Below are 24,893 nucleotides of genomic sequence, written 5' to 3' on the forward strand. Positions count from 1 at the left end.
TGAAACTTTATATATTCTTATTTTTATTTAAGTAAATAAATAACTCAAAACAGGTTAAAGATTTAAAAATAAAGCCTGAAATCATAAAACACAGGAAGAAAACATAGGAAGTAAACTACCTGACATTAGTCTGAGTAATATTTTTTTGGACACATCCTTTTGAGCAAGGGAACCAAATAATCAAAAAACATTTCAAAAGCTTCTGCACAGCAAGGGAAACTTTCAACAAAACAAAAAAGCAACTTATTTGCATATTTTGGATATAAACCCCTTATAAATTAAGGGGTTTATATCCAAAATATGCAAAAAACTCATACAACTCAATAACAAAAAATAAACAATCCAATCAACAAATGGGCCAAGGACATGTTTGAATCCTTTATATCAGCCAAATCTGGCTCAGACTCTGTCTTTCCCACAGGACTGAACCTTCATAAACCTTGTACAGAGCCTTTGTCAGACTTGTTGGGCACATAATTTGCTATCAGACAATAAGGAGATTATGAGAAAGCCTAAGAAGTTCTCAAGAATGTGGTTCTATTTTAAGACAAGGGAATACACAGCCTGAGAGAAATTAGTTTAAAATGAATGTAGGCTTTTAAATAATATAGGTAAAAGGTGTCAACAACTTAAAAAATAGGTACATCTCAATTTAAAGGTCTTCCTATCTTAGGTTTATGTTTATAATTAAGGATACACAGCTCTTTTTCCTCACTGAAAATAAAAAAGTTAAATCACCTCTTGAATATAGAAATGCAGACACAAAGCTTGGAACTGCCAGATCCTGGGGTGGTTGAAATGGGGGCTTCCTGCTGAGTCAGGTACATGTCTTTGTGCTTTTTTGGGATTTATTGTTCACTCTGAGCTTAATGGGTGCATGCAGGTAAGTAATGAAGAACAACATCATCATACAAACAATTCATTGAAGTCTGAAGATATGGCTATTTTATATTATTCAGTAAACTTTCAACTTATTTAAAAATATATAGATCAAGTGGCCCCTGGAACACTGTAATTTTGATACTTCCTGATATAAGCAGCTGTATTGTAAAACAAAATCTTGGACGATGACATTTGTGATGGTGGGTATAAAACTTCTGTCTCTCTACTTGCTAGAGGAAAAGATGAGACTATGCAGTTGTGGATCACAGAGCCTGCTGGTGTGAAATTCATCCTAACTAAGCTTAACGCATTGGGTGGCCAAAACCCTGGGCTCCTAGAGCAAATGATTTCAATTTTCACTCTCACTAGCCTTGGTTAATGGGGATGAACACAGGGCAGGAAGGCAGGTGATTCCCCCACCCCCCACCTCCCACCTCCCAAAAGTTACTTTATCCAAGCAAACCACTTTATTTCTTTCTTTTTCTATAGTATGTCACAGAGTAAATTGCTTTAACAATAAACATCCCAGTGGTTCTCACTTCCATTTCTAGATAAGAGACCCTGTTGCTTAGGGAGTTCAGTGGGAAGAAGGTCAGGGGTTTTGACTTCAAGACCCCTGTTTTTTCTCATTATAGAATAGTGATACACTAGGTCCCAGTTTACTCATTAAATCAAGTATAAATATACTTAGTTTGCCAACTGTAATTGTGGGGATGACAAGAGATAGTTGAATTTTAATAAATTTTTATTGTTCATATTATTACAAATGTTCCTTCCCCCCCACCCCCCGTCTCCATTGCTCTCCTCCACCAGGTGACCACCCCACCCTCTGCCCTTTCCCCACCCCCCATTGTCCTCATCCATAGGTACACAGTTTATGTTCAGTCTCTTCCCACGTCCCCCTCTCCCCTTTTCCCCAAGAATCGTCAGTTCACTACCCTTCCATACCTCTGATTCTATTATATTCAACAGTTAATATTGTTCATCAGAGTTTTTTTTTCTTTCTTTTTTTTTTTTTTTAATTTCCTTGGTTTTTAGATTCACTTGTTGATAGTTACGTATTTGTTCTTCATAATTTTTATCTTTATTTACTTTCTCTTCCGAAAGAACCCCCTTCAGCAATTCATATAATTCTGGTTTGGTGGTGATGAACTCCTTTAGCTTTTTTTTTGTCTGTGAAGCTCTTTATCTGATCTTCAATTCTAAATGATAGCTTTGCTGGGTAGATTATCTTTGGCTGTAGGTTCTTACTACTCATCACCTTGAATATTTCTTGCCATTCCCGTCTGGCCTGCATGGTTTCTGTTGAGAAATCAGCTGACAATAGTATGGGTGCTCCTTTATAGGTAACTACCTTCTTTGCTCTTTCTGCTTTTAATATTCTCTCTTTGTCTTTTGCTCTTGGAATTTTAATTATGATTTGTCTTGGTGTGGTCCTCTTTGGATTCCTTTTGTTTGGAGTTCTGTGAGCTTCCTGGACTTGTAAGTCTAATTCTTTCACCAGGTGGGGGAAGTTTTCTGTCACTATTTCTTTCAGTATGTTTTCGATATCTTGCTCTCTCTCATCTTCTGGGACCCCCATAATTCTGATGTTGGTTCACTTGAAGTTGTCCCAGAGGTTTCTTACATTATCTTCAATTTTCTGGATTCTCTTGCCTTCTTGCTTCTGCAGAGGAGTGTCCTCTGGCTCTTTATGTTCCAAATCTTTGACTTGATTCTTGCGATCTTCCATTCTGTTTTTAGGACTCTGTATAATATTTTTTATTTCAGACAATGTATTCTTTATTTCTTGTTGATTCCTTATCATTTCTTGTTGATTCCTTATTAATTCTAGTTGATCCCTTTTCATATCCTCATAGTTCTTATCGACATTTTCTAGGAAATTCTTGAAAAACCTTATAAGCATAGATTTGAACTCTATATCCAGTCACTTTTTGTCCTCCATTTCTTTCGTTTGTGAACTATTTTGTTGTCTCAGCATTTTCGCAGCTTCCCTGATGGGGCGAGGTTTCAGGGTGGAGCCTACTGGCTTGGCTTGGCTTCCATCAGCCATGCCCTATGCAGCTCCTGAGTCCTTCAGTACTCACTGCATGCCCCTCCAAGACTGAGGTGCCCTCAATTTTCGCCTGCTACCAAACAGTCTAGGCTCTCCCCCAATGAGCCCGGAACTGGGGTTCAGTTTAGTTGGAAGTGGAGTTGGAGGTGGCGTTCAGAGCAGTCTGGAGCTTTTGTCTCCTTCCTGCCAGGGCAATCCTGAGGCACATCCAACCGTCCCTGCTCTGCACGCAATGTGCACACCTCCTGGACCTCCTTTCGCCGCTCCCCCGGGGTTCCGCCTTACAGCCCAGCTTCCTTTGTATGAGCCTGGGTCCCTGGGGTCTGGCCTAGAACTGGGGTTCAGAGCAGTTGGAACTGGGGCCCAGCACAGTTGGAGCTTTTATCTCCTTCCCACTAGGGAACGCCAGCCAGGCACTCAGCCGCCCTGCCCTTCCTCTCCGGCTCAGTCCTCTCCACGCACGCCGAGTGTCTCAGTACCTTAGGCTTTTACAGCTCCTCTGCTCTTCCTTCTGGTTTTCTCCTTGCTTCTTGTTGTAGAATTTCCAGTTAGTCGACTTTTCTGTAGTTCTGGGTAATGTCCATTTTATATTTTAGTTGTATTTTATTGAAATTGTTGTCTGCGGCTGTGGCTAGGTGTTTACCTGTGCAGCCATATTGGATTCTCCCCAGATAGTTGAATTTTAAATGTTGTGACTAGTCAAAGTACTATGCAATTGTAAAATAATCATCTTGCTTGTGTTAAGCCCAATAACTGTACTTGGACCACAAAGCCTTCTTCTCCATATTCTTCTTTAGAAAATGTCTAACGCTGATGCATGTGTAGAACCCTGAAATTCTCTATATGAAACATTTAGGAATGAGCTCCCTTAAAGGAAGAGTGGAGAGTCATTAAGAGGCCCTCTCTTAAGATGGTCATTAATTACACTTTTTTTTTTCTATGATGTTTTGGTTCATTTCAATGCTGTTCTATTTCTAATTCATTGATAAAGATGATCCTTTTGCCATAGCCAGTTTAACCTAGTGGAAAGAGCATTGGTCTGCAGACTGAATAGTCCTGGGTTCAATTTTAGTCCAGGGCATGTACCTCTGTTGCAGGCTTGATCTCTGGCCCTAGTTAAGGAATGTGCAAAGGGAACCAATCTCTGTCTTTCTCAGATCAATGTTTCTCTCTCTTTCTCTCTCTCCCTTCCACTATCTCTAAAAATCAATGGAAAAATATTCTCAGGTGAGAATTAACAAAAAAAGATGATTCTCTTACAAGTTTCTGCCACATATTGCTGTGATCTTTAAGGACAAAAGTAAAAACAAATAATTATTTTTTTACATTCCACAATGTGTATGACTGAGATTTTTTTCAGGTATATAGAGTAAGGGTTGGGAATAAAAAAAAATTTTTTTTTTTTTTTTTTGGTAAAGGACAAACATTTTCAGGACATATGATCTCTGTCACAAATACTCAGTGCTACTGCTGTAGAGTGTAAGAATAGCCATAGAGGATATGTAAGAAATAGAAAAACTATTGTTAGCTCATGGGCCATACAATAACAGGTGATGGGCTGGATTTGGTCAGTGGGCCATGCTGAACACTGACCTGAAGATCCAAGAGAAACTTTCATTGCTACTGTACACATTACTTCACTCCAGTGATTTTTTGTTTTGGAAAAATATTTCTAGGGAGTCCATTCTCACAACGCAAACTTTCAGCACTGTCAGCAAAGGCAATATTTAACAGCAGGGGTATAAAATTTAGGTGATCATCCTTGTATAGGGAAAGTAGAAGTACTTCCTCATCAGGAAGTTAGAAACTTCTGTTTTACTGTCAAAGGAGGGAAATGAATTGGCACAAGCTGGCACAGAGTTTGCAAAATCTTGGGACAAAGATACTCTCACAAGGCTAAGTACATCATCACTCTCAATTTTGGTGCTCAATAAGTATATGTTGAGTTCATTGAAATTCCCACAAAGTTCCTAAGTTCTTGCTTATGGTGTAAAATGAAGTAGACATGGACTATAATTGTTTACTTAGAAGACAAGGTTAAAGAAATGAACCTTTAGTAGCAGTCTTTATTGCTATTTGATAAAGAGTGATTATGAAATACTTAAAAGGCAATGAGCGTTTACAAAAGGCCTACTCAGTAGAGCAAGGTGTGCACAATCTAAACTAATAAAAGGCTAATATGCTAACTAGACAGGGTCGACCGGACATCTTCTGGATGTATGACTTTCTTCTGGACAAAGCCATGGTGGTGGGGACGAGGCAGAGGTAGTTAGGGGTGATCAGGCTGGTAGGGGAGCAAGCAGTCAGGGGTGATCAGGCCATAGGGGAGCAAGCAGTTAGGGGTGAGATAAGGCTGGCAGGGGAGAGCAGTTAGAGGCAATAAGGTCAGCAGGGGGGGCAGGCAGACAGAATGGTTAGAGGTAATCAGGCAAGCAGGTGAGCAGTTAGGAGCCAGTGGACCCAGATTGCAAGAGGAATGTCAGAATGCTGGATTAGGCCAGATCCCTAAACCGGCAGTCAGACATCCCCTGAGGGGTCCCAGATTAGAGAGGATGCAGGCCAGCCTGAGGGACCTCCCTCACCCCCCCCAACCCCCCATGCTTGAATTTTGTGCACCAGGCCTCTATTATCTGAATGATTAGCTATTATGAGTTTAATATACCCATGACTAAGCTAATCTATGCCTATAAATTGATTATCTATGGAACCTGCTAAAATCTTAGTTCTTCAGTGTGTAATTTAATCATATGAAGCACTAATTATTGCTGTGTTCTATTATCTTGGAGGCTCAGACATATTCTAAACTCCTCTGCCTCATAGTCATTGCCAAGATATATTTGTCTCTAACTAATCTATAGTTTTTTATGTGTGCTACTTTTATTTGTTCAACTAAATCATAATTCTACCAGCGGCCTGGTGCATGGATTCATAAATACCCCCTGGCAACCTGGGACCCTTCATGGATGTTGGAAAGCAAATTTTGGCCCAATCCCCGCAGGCTCGGCCGAGGGACCCCACTGGTGCACGAATGTGTGCACCAGGCATTTAGTATGCATATAAAATCTTTGGTTAATCTCTTTGCACCCTTCCCTCTGAGATTCATCAGTCTGATCCATGTTTCCATGCCTGTGTGTTGAGTGACTGCTCCCTGTTGGTCATTGTGCATTATAGACACCAACTGGTCAGCTGGTCGGCTGGTCAGCTGGTTGGTTTTATATATACACACACACACACACACACACACACACACACATATGTATATATATGTGGGACAGAATCACATTACATAAATAGGAGCAGCATGATATTGAGAATAAGAATGTGGATTCAGACTGCTGGGGTTCAAACTCTGCTTTGACATTTACTAGCAATGTGACTTAGGATACATTACACAGTCTCTGCTTTTAGTTTATTCATTTGCAAATTATAATAATTGAAGTACTTTCTTGATTGGGTGCATTGCTTTGAAAGCTAAATAAATCAATGCATCAAAGGCACTAAGAATAGTTGCAGGCTAAAAATACACCTTTGGATGCTAATCTGATCCTATAAAATCCTATTTATAAGCTATCAACTTCTCTGATTCTGATCTCTCCATTGAACCCTAAGTAAATTACCCAATTATCATGCCCATAAAACACACTTGACTCGCCCCCAACCCCCGATTCAAATTTATTCTACTTTAGTCTTCTCCATCCAATATAAGGGGCAGTTTTCTTTTTTCAGTTATAACAGCTAAAAAGCAAATACAATTCTGAAATCATCTTTGAGTTCTTTCTTTTCCTCACATTCCACATTCTAGCCATTAGCATATTCTGTGAATTCTAACAAAATATATCTAAAGCAAACTAACACAATACCTTACCTATCATTTAGTCAATTTTACAGTTACCTTTTGCTTATGCTATTATTGCAATAGTCTCCTAATTGGTTTTCCTGCTTCTGTTCATGGTCCCCTACCATCTAATCTCCATTAATTGCCTAGATCTGTATTTATAGTGCCTACCCAGTTTCTGGCACAAACTCAGTAGTCAATAAATGAACTAAATGAAAGTTTGTTTGAAATATTTGAAAGTTAATTGACTTATAACCTTATGTTAGATACTGAAATAATTATACTCAAAGTATAGTAAAATTCTAAATGGTTTCTGTCTTTTAAAAATGTCATAATAAATAATTCCTTTATAAATGAGCATAGAATGAGATAGTAGGACTGCATAATTTTGAAGTATCCATCAGACTAAAATTCTAACATGGCAAATGCCATAATGCTGATAATAAGGCAGGCAAATTAACGTTAGGTGAACCCTTTAGAAAATTCTTAAAAAGTATACCAGATTTGGAAGGTTCAGTTTTGTGAGCACTGAATTGTGAGCACTGATTGGTGAGTCCTGAATTTGTACCAGATATGTAGATTTTAAATTCACACCAACTTAGGACCTATTATTATATGAAAATAAAAAATAAAATAAATCACCCACTTAATCAGATCTTTAACTAAGAAGTTAAAGTAGAAAAATATTTTATGCCAAATTATGAATCATTATTATTTTTTATTTTTTGCAAGTACTGTTCTAGACTATGAATCTTTTAAAAAAATATTTTTATTGATTTTTTTACAGAGAGAAAGAGAGAGGGATAGAGAGTTAGAAATATCGATGAGAGAGAAACATTGATCAGCTGCCTCTTGCACACCCCCTACTGGGGATGTGCCCGCAACCAAGGTCCATGCCCTTGACTGGAATCGAACCTGGGATCCTTGAGTCCGCAGGCCAACACTCTATCCACTGAGCCAAACCGGTTTTGACTGAATCTTTTATTTAGGGATCTTAAAGCAAATGTACTTGTTTGGTATAATTTCTTTATACTGTAACGTTGTTTTTTTAAGTTCAAAAAGGATGCTTTTTGAGACAGGCCCAGGATGCTTTTAACATTAATCTTCCATTCCTCTCACTTCTCTGTAGTGATTGTGTGTTATTAAATATGTGCCATTTCTTTATCCACTTGTCTACCGATAGGCACTTAGATTACTTCCCTATCTTGGCTATGGTAAACAATACTGCAATGATCGTAGGGATGTATATGCACATATCTTTTTGGCTTAGTATATATTTTTTCCAGATATATACCCAGAAGGGGAGTTGCTGAGTCAAAAGGTAGTTCTATTTTTATTTTATTTTTTTAATTTTGAGGAACCTTTGTAGTGGGAATGCACCAATCTGCATTCCCACTAACAGTGCACAAAGGTGCCCCTTTTTCCGCATCCTCACCAACACTTGTTGCTTGTTGATTTATTGATGTTAACCATTCTGACAGGTGTGAGCTGAAATAAATTAAGACTTTTCCTTCACAGCTGCTCCCCCTGCCCACATCCCCAGGCACACACTGACATTATTACCTTTGCACTTCTTCTTGATGGTTGTCCTTCCTACTTCTCAGAGTAGTGGGCAGAAAGTTCCATGGTCAGAGGGAGTTGAGGCCAGATAGAAATGTAAAGGAACAAGTTCATGCCAATACAGCTTGCACAAGGGTATGCCCTAAAAGTTTGAGGTGGTTCAGGAAAAGGTTCCAGATGGTTCCTTTTCATCTTCCATTGACAATCAAATTTATTATTTCTTCTTGAGATGTTTGGTAGAGATGGAAGATGAGGAAGTTGGGTCACAAATGTGTGAATACTGCACCTGTGAACCGCAAAGCACACTCGATTCACAACTATTGATCTAAAAATAAAATAGGAATGATCCGAATGTAGCTTAATATAGGCTATAATCTAGATTTCTTTTTATTTCAGTCTTTGGCTACCAGTGATTCTTTTGAGAGTAGGGAAGAAAAGACAGGAATTCATACATTTCAGAGATAGACAAATACAACATGATTTCACTAATATGTGGCATTAATTAAATTGATTAAAAAATTAATTGATGTACAAAATTGAACTGGAAGCATGGACACGTGAAACAGATTGGCCTGAGGAGAGGGCCGTGGGATGAAGGTAAAGAAGGTGAAGGGATGAGCTAAAGAACATATATACATACCCCATGGACACGGACAGTAGTTTGGTAAAGACCAAGGGAGAGAGATGTATGATGGTGGGCAAAGAGGGGGAGAGTGAGACATCTGCAATTATGTCACCATTAAAAATACCAATTAAAAAAAGAATCTGTATAACATTTAAACACAGTGCTATCAAGCCTGTGATAGCCATCTCCATGTGCTGTCATAAGTAGCTAATGTTGCCTTGGTAACACTACAATGGCAAACAAAGATGTTTTCTGAGAGGCTAGAGGAAATGTGGCTTTCATGCTATCTCACACCCTCCTGTTCCCAACCCTTATCATGGATAAAATATATATATTATTTTTCCTTTTGCTATGAATTTTCACCCTTGAGTAGAATGAAGTGAGCCACTATTTTTCTAGTCTGTTTATTTTTATGTTCTACATTATGCAAAAGTTGGAAATTTTTGTATGATACTGCATATTGAATTCTACAGTCGCCTGATGTGTGGCATTGCTGAGAACACACGAGGGGAAATGCTGTTGTGTGAAATCTCAGGGATATGACAATCCTGACAAGATGTGCTTAAATGAGCTTACCTCGTGTGCTCACACAGCCCAGCCCGGCACTGCGGTTCTCAAAAGCAGCACAGGCAGATGAGGAATGGCTCTCTTGAGGCAAACTTGGAGCTGCTGTAATCAGAATGCAAAAAGGAAATTTGGAGCATTTTAAAGCACTGTTTAACCAGTGAAATAATGTGATGTGAAGAATGATGAAAGATAGGCAAACATGGGTTTCTACAACTTCTCTGAAAGCTCCACTTGAAGATTACAAATCATTATTGTTTTGTAAAGGAAAATATGTAGTATGTTAAAGTTTAACTGGGAAAGGCAGATGGAAGGAAATATAACATACCCAAGAGAGCATTCATTAAAATGTTTAATGATGAACTGTGGATGCTTTTCATGAGACAGTGACACTTACTCTAATATACAGAGACCAAAAAAAAAAAAAAAAATCCCCGAAGGCAATGTTTCTTGACATAGTGGCAATATTTCTCACTTAAGAAGTATTAACTATGAATGGAAGCTTTAAAAAAAAGGAATAAAAATAAGATATAAATGTATGTGTTTGTTTTTTTTTAATATATTTTATTGATTTTTACAGAGAGGAAGGGAAAGGGATAGAGAGCTAAAAACGTCGATGAGAGAGAAACATCGACCAGCTGCCTCTTGTACACTCCCCACCGAGGATGTGCCCGCAACCAAGGTACATGCCCTTGAACGGAATCGAACCCGGGACCTTTCAGTCCGCAGATCAACGCTCTACCACTGAGCCAAACTGGCTTTGGCTAAATGTATGTTTTTAATAGCTTTCTTGTTTCCTGTTTTCTAGGGGAAAATCAGATGTTTGGTAAGATCCATGGTCAAATTTTGATTGGGAAACAATGGTTGGGACATAGATTTGGGTGGAGAAAAGCCTGAATGATCCTCATTTTACAAGTCTGGGTCAAAGCCTGTGAATTTAGAGAAAATGTCCAAGAGGGAAGGAACTGGCAACCGTTGTTACAGAAATACTTCTACCCAGGATAAAGCCAATTTCTCTGTTTGCTGAACCATAACTTACAAAAGCAACATTCAGTGTTTACAAGCTCTGTTTCTCAGTCAATGTACTGAGAGCAAGCTTTATGATTCTGAAGACAGAAACAGAGAAAAAGATTCACTTCTGGCACCTAAAAACACATGTCCCTCGTTAACTCAACTGAGACTGCCTGCCAAAGAACAGAACTCTCCGTCTATGGAGACTGAAAGGTTGTGGAAAAAATAATATAGTGATGGGCAGCAATGATAGCAGAGGGGAAAGGAGGGGGTCCATGGAGATGAGAAGGGATAAGGGAAAAGAGAGACAAGAAATTAATGGTTTCAAAATTTCTTGTTTGTTCCTTCATCTGTCTCCTCTGCACCTATCACCTCATGATCCCTGTAGGTCTATAGATAAAGTACCTTAATTTGTGAGCATCTGTTCACCTGATTTGAATTCCAACTCTCTAGGGGGAATTTGGGATGCAATGAACTTAAAAAGAGTTGCAGAACCATTAGTCACAGCAGAGGTTGGGAGGGGGTCTCTTGCCTGAGGTGCTGCTTGGAAAATGACCTCTGGCACTCCTGGCTTTCCTAATTAAATGCTATCAATCCTGCAGATGGTAAAATGGTGTATGTATTTTGTTTACCATCAGCGAGAGAGCTTTCAATAGAGAGGTGCAATAAGAATGACATTCGTTGACAAAAGAGAGGGTCCCACTGGAATCTGTAAACTTTAACCAAAATAAATAGTACCTGACAATAATTTTTAAAAGGCTATATGAATCTTTGACTTATGCTAAAAGATTTAAAATCCTAAAAAGAAACATGCTTTTTAAGATATTTAAAGGGAGGAAAGGTTTTCTAGTTCAGCTCTAAACTCCCATTCTCCTCCATAATCTGTGAATTTAGCAAAAGCCAAAATTTCCTAAAATTTTCAGGAAAAAAATAAAAGCTCATATTACAGATACGATATAATTCATTAACCCAAATTAGACATTTTCAAAACTGCAAGGAGGCATTTAAAATAATTAAATTAAAACAACATACATAACTTTGGACTGTCCTAAGAAAACTGGACAACTTGAAGTATCGGCCAACCTACCTATACCTTCATCCTATAGATTCTATAGTATAGAAGAACATACACAATTAGTTCTGGTACCATTGCTGCAAATGTTTCTACAGATTGGAAGAGAGGCTGTCATGTTTTTACTCATTGTCTAACTGTGTCCCCACATTTTTGGGTCAGAAATTTGAGGTCCTGAACAGTTAAGCAGCTTTCCCATGGTCTCATTGGAACCTGTGCACCTTGTTGCTTAGATGTATTCTTCCCATAGCACCTAGATTCTCAGGAATATTTCCTATTGCCTTCCTGATACTAATGACAACTACTAGTATAGCTGTAACAGTCCCCAGGGTCACAGTTTCAAGAATGTAATTTATTTTCGTAGAACCCTCTGCTTATAAATTACAGAGTGATATTCAACTATGAAGTTATTTATTTATTTATTTATTTATTTGTTTGTTTGTTTGTTTGTTTATTTATTGTTACTAGGAGATTAAACTAAACATACCCTTCAATACACCCATGAAGGTGGAGCCTTTGAACAAACCAAAATTAAGGAATTGTGGCTGTCAATTCATTATTGTTTCCAGGTGGTGTTTTCCTTTTGTACCTCCTTTTCTTAAATGGAATTTAATTTTGTTAGTGTGGAGAAAAAGGAATGATGATCTAACATTTTTCTCTCTGGACTTACCAACTTCCTCCCCTAGAAGCAAATACTAAGAATGACTTCTGAGGGACAGAAAGGCCAACTAGCAGTAGAAGCACACGGGGAGATGCTTCTCAGTCTTGGGGGACAGATTTATATCAGCACAGAGGTTTGAAACAGTTCAGGTGAGTATTAAAAATAAAGAATTTTTCCAGGATGGGATAGGTGGAGTTTTGTTTTAGGAAATAGTCCTGAAGAACCCTGGGTAATGCACTTAGTAGCTAGACTTTATTCTATGTCCAGTGAGGAATGACTAAAGGATTTCAAATAGAGATGTATACTAGAAATCATTTAAGAATAGACTCGGATGACTTTGAAAAACCTAGATTGTAGGCAACAAAATGCCTGAAGACCAGCTAAGATGCTCTTGCAAATGCTTGAATAAGGGAGGACAGAGCTGGGCTAAGGATTTTACTGGGAAGATTGATAAAAACTGATGATTTAGTAAGAGAGTCAATTATTAAATCAATGGGACTAGTTTTTATTGCTTGTTTGTTTTTCTTGTTTTTTTACAAAATCCAAATAACTAGTGAAACTATATTGAACCACTTAAGGGAGGACTGGGTCATGAAAAAATAGGAGAGAACAACTAACAAAATTCTTGGTATAGAAACAGGGTAATTGATGGCATCCTTAGCAGTAAGATTTACTGGAGAAAAAAGGAGTATTAGTTGGGCATTAGTAGAGGTAATGAATTACATATAAATAGATTACTTTTATGTGTTATGGGACATATGACATAGATGTCTAAAACCAATAAGAATCATCTCCATCCTTTTAAAAAAATGAAGATACTAAGATTTAGAGGAATGAAGTGAATTTAGGTTGATTGCCAAAAATTATATAGAAGAATTAAAACACCCATTCCCGAGATTCAGTCCAGAGTTTTGCTGGGAGCTTCTCTGTGCCAAAACGTACCATATCTCGCCCTTGTTTATTTGGTCGGTTAAAAGGAACATTGGTTGAGTTAATAACATTTTAGTTCCTGGAAAGACTTTGCCGGAGTGTTGCCTTTTCCTCAGTTATTGCCTTGTAGGCTAGCTGTGTGTCAGTATTAATCGTCTGCATTAAGACTTTGCAGACATTCTGCTTTGGGAGCAGAGTTCCATAAAGAAGATGACACATTTCTGTGATGTCACAGGTTCCTTTCCTGAGAGGGTTTTCTAAAGGCTCTAATAATATTCAGTCTGGATGTCCCCATTTCCTCTTTTTGTTTTATTCTGAACAGCTGTGCTGCAAGCAAGCAGAGGAAGTTACCAAAACTGGATGTGATTAGAATGGCTCTTGAACTTCCCTTTCCAGCATCTGTCTTGCTAAGGGGCAATTCCAGCAGGAGGCAACCTCACAAACAGCCTTTGTCAGAGCTAACAGCGTGTTTTCTTGTGAGAAATGTCCCTTTTCTCAATGTGTGGTTTCAAAACTGTTGGTGATTAAAAGAGGAAGTGTTTGACCCTCACTGGAGTGCGTTAATGGTGGCAACGTCACCCTTCCTCAAAGTGAAGGCAAATGTTTGTGAAAGGAGGTTGATATTGAGAGACTTTTTTTTAGGATTACATAAAAATATCATTAATAACATATTAATTTTGTTCTAAAAGAAACAGAAAGCCCATGGCTTGTTGTCCAGGCTTCAAGAAGAGCTATCTATGGGACTTTACAGAATATTGCTCCTGGCTTCTAATGTTTGTGAATTCAACATGATATTTATGTAAAGTTATGGCGACTCAAAGCAATTTCTTTGGTTATTTTGTTGTTTGCAGGTTATTAGAAGATGGCAACATCCTGGGGTATTAGGTTGAATTTTAGTCAGTGGTCTACATTTTCACAATACCATTTTTGTAAATATCAAAGCATTTTCCAGACTTTGAAATTGATGTCTTACAGTGGTTTTGCTCAGTTTGGGTTAGCCAGACACAACTCCCACCTTTTAAGATGCTAATTGTGACCTTTTTCTGGTAAGTTTCAGCACCTCTGGCCTCTTACACTCAATTACTGCTTAGACAGGAAAATGTGTGTTGTTGGTATTTTTTGTTGCTGCTGTTGTTGTTCTTATTTGATTTTGTTTTATTGATTGTGGTGAAGGCAAAGCTAGATGTCTATGTTTATTTAATCCAGGGGTGGGGAATATCTGGCCCATGGGTCATGTCTTTTGGTCTGGCCCTGCCAAGGCAACCAAAGTGGGATTCAAAACTCAATAAACCTACGAGTTTTTGTGTGTTTTTTTGTTTGTTTGTTTTTTTTGTTTGTTTGTTTTCTCATACCAATGTAATTTTTAAGTTGATAATTTTGTATGGCCTGAGAATGATGTTATAAATATCCAAATGGCCCTTGACAGAAAAAAGTGTTTTGTTTTGTTTTTAATGGATTAAACAAATCCATTGTCTTGTTGTCTGTTGTCTTTGGAAAAATTCTGTACCTAACTACTCCCCACCAAACACACATACATGTGCATATCTATCAAGAGGCACGTCTCTACTTCAGGGGATATGATCTTTAAAAAAAAAAAAAAAAAAAAAAAAAAAAAAAAATATATATATATATATATATATATATATATATATATATAGTCTTATCCTCTAACAAGTTCTCTAACTTGAGCCACACAGGTCATTAGTTCCATGATTACTAGTCAGTGAAGTTTCCCACGACCTGTTTCAGGACCCAGTGGTGAGGATGGTGACCCTGTACTATCCCCACTGTGAGTGACAGACTTGCTGAAATGTGCACCAGTGGCTTTAATCTTCCTGATCACATGAAGGACGGGAAGTGGGGGGAGGGGGAGTTCTGGGACTAATTCCCATAGAAGTTTTTCTTGTTTGGTCGCTGGAGCACTATAAGGCAAATGCTCCTCCTTCTTTTAGAAATCCCAGCTGCAGAGGGAGTTGCTGACCACAACAGAGGCTGTTGCCAAAACACTCTTGGAGTGCTGCTATGGCCCAGAAAAAGATGCAAATAAGCAGAAGTTCTCAGAAAAGTAAAAAAAGAAAACTAAGCTTATGGTAATGTTTTAACCTAAAAAAAGGAGTTTTATCTACAGTTACGTCAATATAAACACAGTTTGTGGGTTTAGGGACTAATTCTGCACTATTGTTCATATTGTTCTTTACCCCAATCTTCATCATTATCCCAACATCATTCAAGGTCATGACTGCCTCTTGAAGCAGTACACTGATACATCCAGCCACATGCTTTGTTCCTCCCCATTGCCATACTTCATTCCCAGCCTGGGATTCATTATATGTTTAGAGTCACAGGAAACTGAAAATAACAGGTGTGAAGGAATTTTCCCAAAGAAAATAAATATCTAAATGAACAAAACAAAGACATAGAACAGGTGGGATAAATAGTAAGAAATAAGTAATATAGTCGATTTAAAATTTATGTGGACATGTAAATAGCTAAAATAATTTTGAAAAAGAATAAAGTGGGGAGAATCATCCCTGATTTCAAGACTTGATATATGGCTATAATAATCAAGACTGTGAGGTGTTGGTAGAAACATAAACATTTAGATTACTGGGACAGAATAGAGAACCCAGCAATAGCTCCACACAACTATGACCAACTGACTTTTTTTTTTTTTTTTTTTTTTTTTACCAAGATGAAAAATGGGTATCCATAGCCTGACCTACTCCAAATAAAAAAGAATCTAAACCTCATGCAAAAAATAACTCAAAATGAATCTTAGATTTAAATCTAAATCATAGACCTATAAAGCTGGGATGGGAGAAAGTGGAATAAAATCTTCAGAACTTGAGGGCTGGTGAAGAATTCTTATACATGACATCAAAAGCAAGATTCATGAAACAAATATATTGATAAATTGGACTTCATCAAAGTTTAAAACTTTTACTGCATGAAATACCATGTGCAGAGGATGAAAAACACATACCCTGTAAACTGGGAGAAAATATTTGCAGACCATATTTTAAAGAATTCATAGAATGTAGAAGAATGCTGAACCTCAACAGTAAAACAATTCACTTAGAAAACAGGCAAACTATTTAAAGCACCATTTCACCAAAGAGAATATGTGAGTGGCAAATAAGCACATGAAAGATGTTTAGCCATTAAGTGAAAATTAAGACCAAGGTAAAACATAACTATATACCTATTAGAATTGCTAACATTAAAAGATAGTGACAATACCAAATGTTGGCATGTATATAGAACTTACATACATGGGATTGTAATATGGTAAAGCCACTATGGACAAGATTGTGGCAGTATTTTTTTTTTTAATTAAACACACTTACTATAAATGGTATCTGTTGTATTGCTGAGCATTTATCCCAGAGAAATAAAAATGTATTTCCACACAAACATATATACATAATTGTTCTTAGAAGTTTGGTTTGTAAGAGCTCCAAACTGGAAACAACCAAAATATCTCTGCATAAGGTGAATGGTTAAACAACTTGTGGTCCAACCATATAATGGAATACTAAAATACAAAACAGAAGAAACTATTGATACCTGCAACAACTTATATGGATCAAGGAAATCATGCTTATTGAAAAAAATCTCAGAATATTGCATACAGTATGAGTCCATTTGTAGAACATTGTCTAACCGACAAAATTATGAAGATGGAAAACAGACCATTGGTTACCATGGGATAGGACTGATGGAGTAAGGGGTGGTTTTGACTGTAAAGAGGAGGCCTTTGACTATGAAGGAAACCTTTGTAGTGATGGAAGAGTGCTGTGTTTTTATTGCAATTGTAGGTTTACTAACCTGCACGCCTGATAATTACAATGTCAAATTCCTGGTTTGAATATTGCACTATTAGTGTAAAAGATGTAAATGGAATAAAAGGTACAAAAGTCCTTTCTGTATTATCATTTTAACTTTCTGTGAATCTATAATGATTTCAAAATGTAAAGTTTTTAAGAAATGCACAAATCTATCAGTAATTACATTAAATGTAAATGGATTAAATGTTCCAATTATATGACAAAGATTATCAAACTAGATTTTGGTTTTTTAAAGACAAATATTGTATACAAGAGATATTTTTTAAAATATTAGTATACAGAAAGTTTGACTACAAAAGGATGGAATTACTAACCTAAGAAATATGGTATAACTAGATAAATATAAAACAGGGTAAGTCGAAGCAAACATAGCTTATGAACAATCATATGATTTAGGTCTGTCATCTTTAGTATTTTTCTGGTGTTATAGAATTAGCCAGATCATAATATTACTATGACTGAGGTAAAAAAACAAAATAAATTCATGACTCACTAATGAAGGAATAGAAACATCTCATGAATAGACACATAGCATGTAATTATTTACTTTAACATCTACTTAATTTTTAAGTAACTTATAAAAAATTGTTAGTGCATTCTTGTGGTTCATCCCATGACTATTTCAGAACACTCTACTCAAGTTATTCCATACGCGCTGTTTTGTTTTGTTTTATCATTAAGTTTGCTTGTTTTTTTCTTCCATTTTAGTAGTATTTATGTTTTGATTTCATAAATATATGTATTATTCTTTTTCTTCACTCTCCTGGCATCATAAAACTATTCAGAAAATATTTTTTTTGCAGAAAATAGCAATGCTATTAAAATGTAAAAAGTAAATGGACCTCTCTCAGAAGAGGAGTATATACTGAGCATCTAGAGAAGGAACTAACAATCATTTTGCATGTTAAAAATCAGCTTATTCCATTTAAATCTTTCTCATGTATAAACTTTCTTTTTCTTTGAGAAACTCTTCAATGATCCCCTCATGAAGAAACTTCATTTGAAAATCACAGCACTAAAAATTCCTCTGAGATTTAGATGCCATTTAACTTTATACTGCTTGAATACTACCGTGTTTCCCCGAAAATAAGACATCCTTTGAAAATAAGACCTACTTACAGGTTTCCTATTGAGTGAAATATAAGGAATCCCCCCGAAAATAAGGCCCCCCTAGGCTAAACATGAGATATTTGGTTCACTGATTCTGAAAGAAATGGAGTCACAAGAAATTCACCAGGAAATTCAGGAATTGGATTGTTATGATGATGTTCCAGAAGATGATGACATGATTGTCATTGAATAAATGAGTAAATTCTTGATACTGTAGGATTCACAGTTTGTTTGGTTTGTGTTGACAACTACCGTACTACCGTACCATATACAGGTAATAAATTTCCTTTATTTTCATTTAACAATAAATGTGTACCGTATTCTTCTTCATGGAAAAATAAGACATCCCCTGAAAATAAGACCTAGCGCATCTTTGGGAGCAAAAATTAATATAAGACACTGTCTTATTTTCGGGGAAACAGGGTAAAAGCTGCCTACGTACTCAACTCAGGGGCAAAGTATTTACTATTATTATCATGAATAACTGCAAGATAATGATTAATCAGATCATTTTATATTCATACTAGTAGCCCTATGCATGAATCCGTGTGCTAGTAGCTTGCTGCCACTTGCTTCAACTGGCCATCCACCCACTGCTGCTCCTAGCTCTCTGCTGCTCCTAGCTCACTGTTCCACCCTTCTGGAGCTCTCTGCCCACTGCCTCCCACGCCTGGAGTTCCCCCTGCCCCCTCCCCCCTATAGCTTGCTGCTCTGTCCCCCTCCTATAACTCTCTGCTGCCCACTTATAGTTCACTGCTCCACCTTTCTGCAGATCAATGATCCGGTCGTTATGCCTCAAGGCGTAATGGATAATTAGCATATTCCTCTCTTATTATATAGGATAACATCTTATATTTCACAAGACAGTTCTCATAATCAGTTTTATATTTCACCTTTGCAATTGTGCTATGAGTTATTCAGGGCAGAAAAGGAAACTGAGGCTCAGTGGAGGGGGTTACAAGCCTAACCCCAAACCCACACAACCATTCAGTGGTGGAGCTTGGTCTCAAACAGTCTTCAGAACTTCCAGTCCAGACCTACTGTTACCTTGTCATGCTGCCTTCCCTGCTTTATTGATAGAAGTGCATTGAACCTTGCTGCTGTGGAAGGTTTATCTCAGGAAGTGTTGCACACTCCTCCCTTTGTCCTCTTCCTTATCGATGCACGTGCCTCAGGCTTCCCTTTCCATGGAGCCTGTCTAGTGTATGGGGACCAGCCTGCTGTAATCTGTCTGCTGTGAATTTGTCTTTCCCCAGCAAATGTATATGATTATTTCTGCACCAGCATGTGGTTCCACAGCAAATTCATGGCAGGCTATTCACTGGTTATCTTTGCCTCAGTTGAAGCCAAAGTGGTTCAAGTCCAAATCAGGTAGAGGTCAGTGCCAAGTATAGCCCACAGGAGAAGCTTTAACTTGAAAATAAAATTGGCCATGTTATCAGCATTGAATATTCTGATAACATTTCAATGATGAGATACAATTAAAGACTGCTAAAGAACAAAAATGTTGGTTTTATTTTCAGTAAAAAAATACAAGTATATTTGGATTCACATCATAGTCTAGTTTTTAATTTCATCACCTTAAATGAAAAACAGGACTATAAGGATGTTAAAAGCCAATGAAAACAAGCCAAAAAAAAAAAAAAAAAAAAAAAAAAAGAAAAAGAAAAGTGGGGAGAGAGTGGAAGGAATGTAGAAAAATTGTATGCACAGGGTCTGAAGAACAGCCATCTTCAGAAAAGCTGTTTAAGCTGTTTGTGACTAGGGAAGATGGAGTGTGCAGTCACATGCATCTCAACAATCCTTGTGCATTCAGAGCCCGGCGCCTGTCTTGAAATGAGCTTGTTTCATAATGACCAGGATGGAGCGCAGCTATTTCTGGATGATGGAATTCATCTGGCATGGCAGGGCGGCCTTGTGCACACAAAAACACTTAAAGTCATTTTTTCTCTGTCTAATTTATACATTAAAAATAAACTGCCCTAGAAGGCTTTGCTTTTTTGGAAGACTTTTGGAGTGTCTGCTGTTTTAACCGTGGCACAGTAGAGTCTGCTGTTGTACACAATCAGCCTTTGATATCCTTAGAACTTAGACAAAGTCAATCTGAGAACTCCAAAGAAGACAGGCAGAGAAGACATTTAAGAAAGTAGGGAACAAGTTTTAATAAAATATGTTGAGATGTTTTTGAAGGGGAATTTGGAAAGGAAGGAGATTTGGTTGTGGGAGTATGAGGGAGAGTGGCTTAGACTAACCACTGCCCAGATCCCTTCCTTTGCCTGGACATTGTTTCTCAAATTTCAGTCACATGTTCTTGATTTTTTTTTTCCAATATCAACCTTCAACTGTTCAATTTTTATTTAAGTTATTTCTCTTAAACAATTTTTTTCTGTCATGTCATAAATTGAAAATCAATAATACTGGCTTAAATAGAAATGTGTAAAAGAAAATATAACAATTTTATTCAATGTTAGCAATATACTGTTGTTTGCCCTAAATTCTAAGCTTGAAGACTTACCTTTTTGTTATCACTGGAAAGAGAGATTAATGGGTGTTGGAGAAGCTTTAAAGTTAGGTCATCATCATACTGATTGTTTCCCTTTGATGTAGTAGGTCAGTTTAAAGGGAAATTGAAAATTAAATAACAATGTTCTTATTTTGTGAATAAATAGTACTGCTACTGTTTTATTTTATTTTATTATTTGGTCTTTGTTTTAGTTGCAAGCAACAAAAATCAATACCAGGAGTACATGGAATACATGATGTAAACAGATCACTGTAAAGTCATATCCAAATACCATTACAGTACTTGGGTGAATCAGCTCCATCCTCTACCCTTCCCCACACACAATTTCCATCTAGTGGTAAAAATTCAAAAATCCAAAACAGGAAGCCTTATTGGTTTACTAATACAACATGTCTCTATTCCTTGAATGGAGAGGACTTGGAGATTGATCAACAATTCCACAGAATGTATGTGATGGGAGTAAGATAAATAAGTTAATGTGTCAATTTTATTGGGCCATAGGATAACAAGATATCTAGTTAAGTATCATTTCTGGGTATGCCTGTGAGGGTGTTCTAGAAGAGATTAACATTTGAATTGGTGGACTAAATGAAGCTAATGGCCTTCCTTGATATGAGTGGGAATCATTGAATCTGATGAGAGTATGAATTGAACAGAAGGATGGAGGAAGGTTAAATGAGCTCCTTGCATGATTGCTTAACATTTATCTTCTCTTGATCTTGGTGCTTTTATGGTTCTCAGGCCTTCAGACTTGGTTCCATTGGCTCTCCAGCTCTAAAGACTTAGAAATAACCACTGGCCTTCCTGGGTATTCAGTGTGCAGAATTCTAAGAATCCACAATCATCTGTCTCATAATAAGTGACTTTAGCAAGGTTGATGTCTAAAAGTCAATATATAGGCTGAAGGCCTGGGATGGGGGGCGAGAAAGGCTGGGAGAGGTCAATGGGGAAAAAAGAAGACATATGTAATACCTTTAACAATAAAGAATTTAAATTTAAAAAATAAAGTAATTATTGATAGGTAAAAAAATAATAAAAGTCAATATATAAAAATTAACTTTTCTATATACCAGCAAGAAGCTTTAAAGAAAAAAAAACAAAAACACCTTTTACAATAGACCATATGTATATGTGTATGTATGTATATTTGCCAATTTCTGATCTATATATATATATTATTGAGAAAAAGTCAAGAAGTAAACAAATGGAAGGATAAATCATATTTATGGATTAGAAGTCACACTATAAAGACCAGAAAGAGAATAATGTGTATATGGGTACCTGATTTATGATAAAATGATACATAGGCTGATGGGGAAGGATGATTTTTCAAAAATGGTATTAGTTTAACTAGATATTTTAACCAAAATACTAAAAATATGAACAAATTCAGAGGAAAAAAGTTAACCCCTATCTTGTATCATATACAAAAATTAATTTTACATTTACTGTAGTTCTAAATATGAAACACACTTTGATGCTGCTAGTATGGAATAATTAAGGTATAGATTTTAATGTTCTTGGGATAGAAAAAGTTATTTTAAACAAGACAAAATTTATCAACCAAAAGGGAAATGGTCTCTATATTTAATCATCATAAAATTAGTCATTTCTGTTCATCAAAAGATGCAATTAAGAAACAGAAAAGCAGTACACATAGTGGGGAAGGTACTTGTAATTCAAAGAATAGCAATGTGTTTAGATTTAGGATATAAATAATAAGAAAGGCTAATAGAACAATGGGCAAGAATCTTGGACAGGCACTTAGAAAATAGATAAGTGGTAATAAACAACTTCCCCAGTAATGAGGAAAATACAAATTAAAATTGCAGTAAATAATGTCCAACAACTGGTCAATAGCTAAGCAGATTGCAGTACATTTTAAAAATGAAATACAGCTTAGCAATAAAAAGGAACAAACTACCAACACACATATCAACATGGATGAATTTTAAAAGCATGATGCTACGTAAAAGAATAAAGACACAAAACACTTCATACCATACGATTCTATTTATGCAAAATTCTAGAAAAGGCAAAATCATTGTGACAGCAGATCAATGGTTACTTAGAAGTGTTAGTCAGGAAGGGAACTGGCTCAAAGGGACATGAGAAAACTTTCTAGGATGTTGGACATACTGTATAACATGATTGTTTACTTTTGTTAAAACTCATTTATGTATCCTATCTAATAAAAGAATAATATGCAAATTGACCATCACTCCAACACACAAGATGGCCACCCCATCTGGTCAAAGATGGCTGCACCCATGTGAACACAAGATGGCTGCCAAAAGATGTCTGGCAGGGGAGGGCAATTGGGGTGACCATGCCAGCAGGGGCAATTGGGCTGGCAGGGGAGCAGTTAGACATTGATCAGGCTGGCAAGGGAGTGGTTAGGGGGTGATCAGGCAGGCAGGCAGAAGTCCTGAATTGTGAGAGGCATGTCTGACTGATTGGGCCTAAATGAACTGGAGAGGTACAGGCTGGGCTGAGGGACACCCCCCACCCCATGCACAAATTTTGTGCACCAGGCCTCTAGTTCATGCAATAAGAAATTAGAAGCAATGAATTACTGCACCAATATGGCTGAATTTTAAAAATAGAATCTTAAAGAAATAATTATAAAAAAAATAGGTAAATATAACTCCTAGTGTTCTAAGTCAGAATAGTGGTCACTGTTGGGTGAAGTAAAGGAGATAATGAATTGGGTGGGGGTGGGGTTGTTGTTATGAGAGATGGCAAAGTTTAGTTCTTTACCTGAGTGATGGGTTTGTGAGTAATCACTTTGTGATGAGTTTCTGAATAGTGTATTTGTGTTTTTGACACTTTTCTGATAATTATGACAATTGTCTGGCTATTGAAAAGGTGGGATATAGGGACATTATTAAATAGGTGATTTTTTTTGTCCTTTTGAGATAGAAGATACTTGAGAAATATTACTTTTTTCTTGGGACTAGTTCTCACACAGAGAGAAAACGGAAGGGAAATGGCTTGAAAGGATAATAAATAGTGTGCAATTTCTGAGGAGAGAGGATCTGTAGTCTAATTGAAAGGATTGGCCCCAAATTTGCCAAAGCCGGTTTGGCTCAGTGGTAGAGTGTCGGTCTGCAGACTGAAAGGTCCCAGATTCGATTCCGGGCAAGGGCATGTACATTGGTTGCAGGCACATCTCCGGTAGGGGGTGTGCAAGAGGCAGCTGGTCGATGTTTCTCTCTCATCGATGTTTCTAGCTCTCTGTCTCTCTCCCTTCCTCCTCTCTGTAAAAAATCAATAAAATATATTTTTTAAAAAAAGAATACTATTAGAAAGAATTGGCCCCAAATTAATCAAAGGGCAGAGAGAACATGTGCATATGTAAGTTTGTGGGTAGGGAGTAGAGGGAGTTCCTGTCTGATAGTTTCTCTTCTCTCTAAATTAGATAAAGGTAAATTCTTGAGAGGAAGGAGAGAACTGAACAGATTGCAACTCGAGAAATGTAGAGACGTTTGAAATATTAATTGCAGAGAGAGGAAGGTCAAATTGACCTGTCAGTGTTATAGACCCAAACCAGTTTGGTGGAATAAGCATATACTTGATGTCTTATGAGAAGAACCTCTATTCTGCACTCAGACTATAGCAGTATATAGTTTGGTCTCTTTAACAAGATCACTGATCTCAAGGGCCACGTAGGTTATACATGACATTACTATATCTTTAAGTAAGTAATCACAACTGGTGCTGAGAATAGTTCACAAAGTTGGAGTCACAAATGGGGTCTGTAATTGGTATGGGCAAGAAGAAAGAAAAGATCATTTGCCAGTAATAACAGATTTCATGACAATGGGGTATTCTTCAAATACAATGATGGATAAAATTAGAGAAAACATCCTCATACCTGAGTTATTTGTCTAAGTTACAGGATTAAAAACAAAGACCCTTGCCGAAACTGGTTTGGCTCAGTGGATAGAGCGTGGGCCTGCGGACTGAAAGGTCCCGGGTTCAATTCCGGTCAAGGGCATGTACCGTGGTTGCGGGCACATCCCCAATAGGGGATGTGCAAGAGGCAGCTGATCAATGATTCTCTCTCATTGATGTTTCTAACTTTCTAACCCTCTCTCTTCCTTTCTGTAAAAAATCAATAAAATATATTTAAAAGAAAAAAAAAGAAAGAAAAGCAAGGATGTGGATGCCATAAGAGTAAGGCTCATGGCACCTCCTCTTAAAAAAAAAAAA

The 24,893-nt window shown here is 37.1% G+C and overlaps 1 long non-coding RNA gene across 1 annotated transcript in view; it reads right to left on the bottom strand.

Moving 5' to 3' along the window:
* LOC311626597 overlaps positions 1 to 24,893 on the bottom strand; it is a 92,889-nt gene that overhangs the window by 38,294 nt on the left and 29,702 nt on the right. The window contains exons 3-4 of the long non-coding RNA XR_014795730.1: positions 9,535 to 9,627; positions 8,337 to 8,619 (exon numbers count right to left, since the gene is read on the bottom strand). This is a non-coding gene — a long non-coding RNA (uncharacterized lncRNA). The remainder of the gene's footprint in view (positions 1 to 8,336; positions 8,620 to 9,534; positions 9,628 to 24,893) is intronic.

Source organism: Pipistrellus hanaki (assembly GCF_964339955.1).
Source record: "Pipistrellus hanaki genome assembly, chromosome: 8".
Lineage (NCBI taxonomy): Eukaryota > Metazoa > Chordata > Mammalia > Chiroptera > Vespertilionidae > Pipistrellus > Pipistrellus hanaki.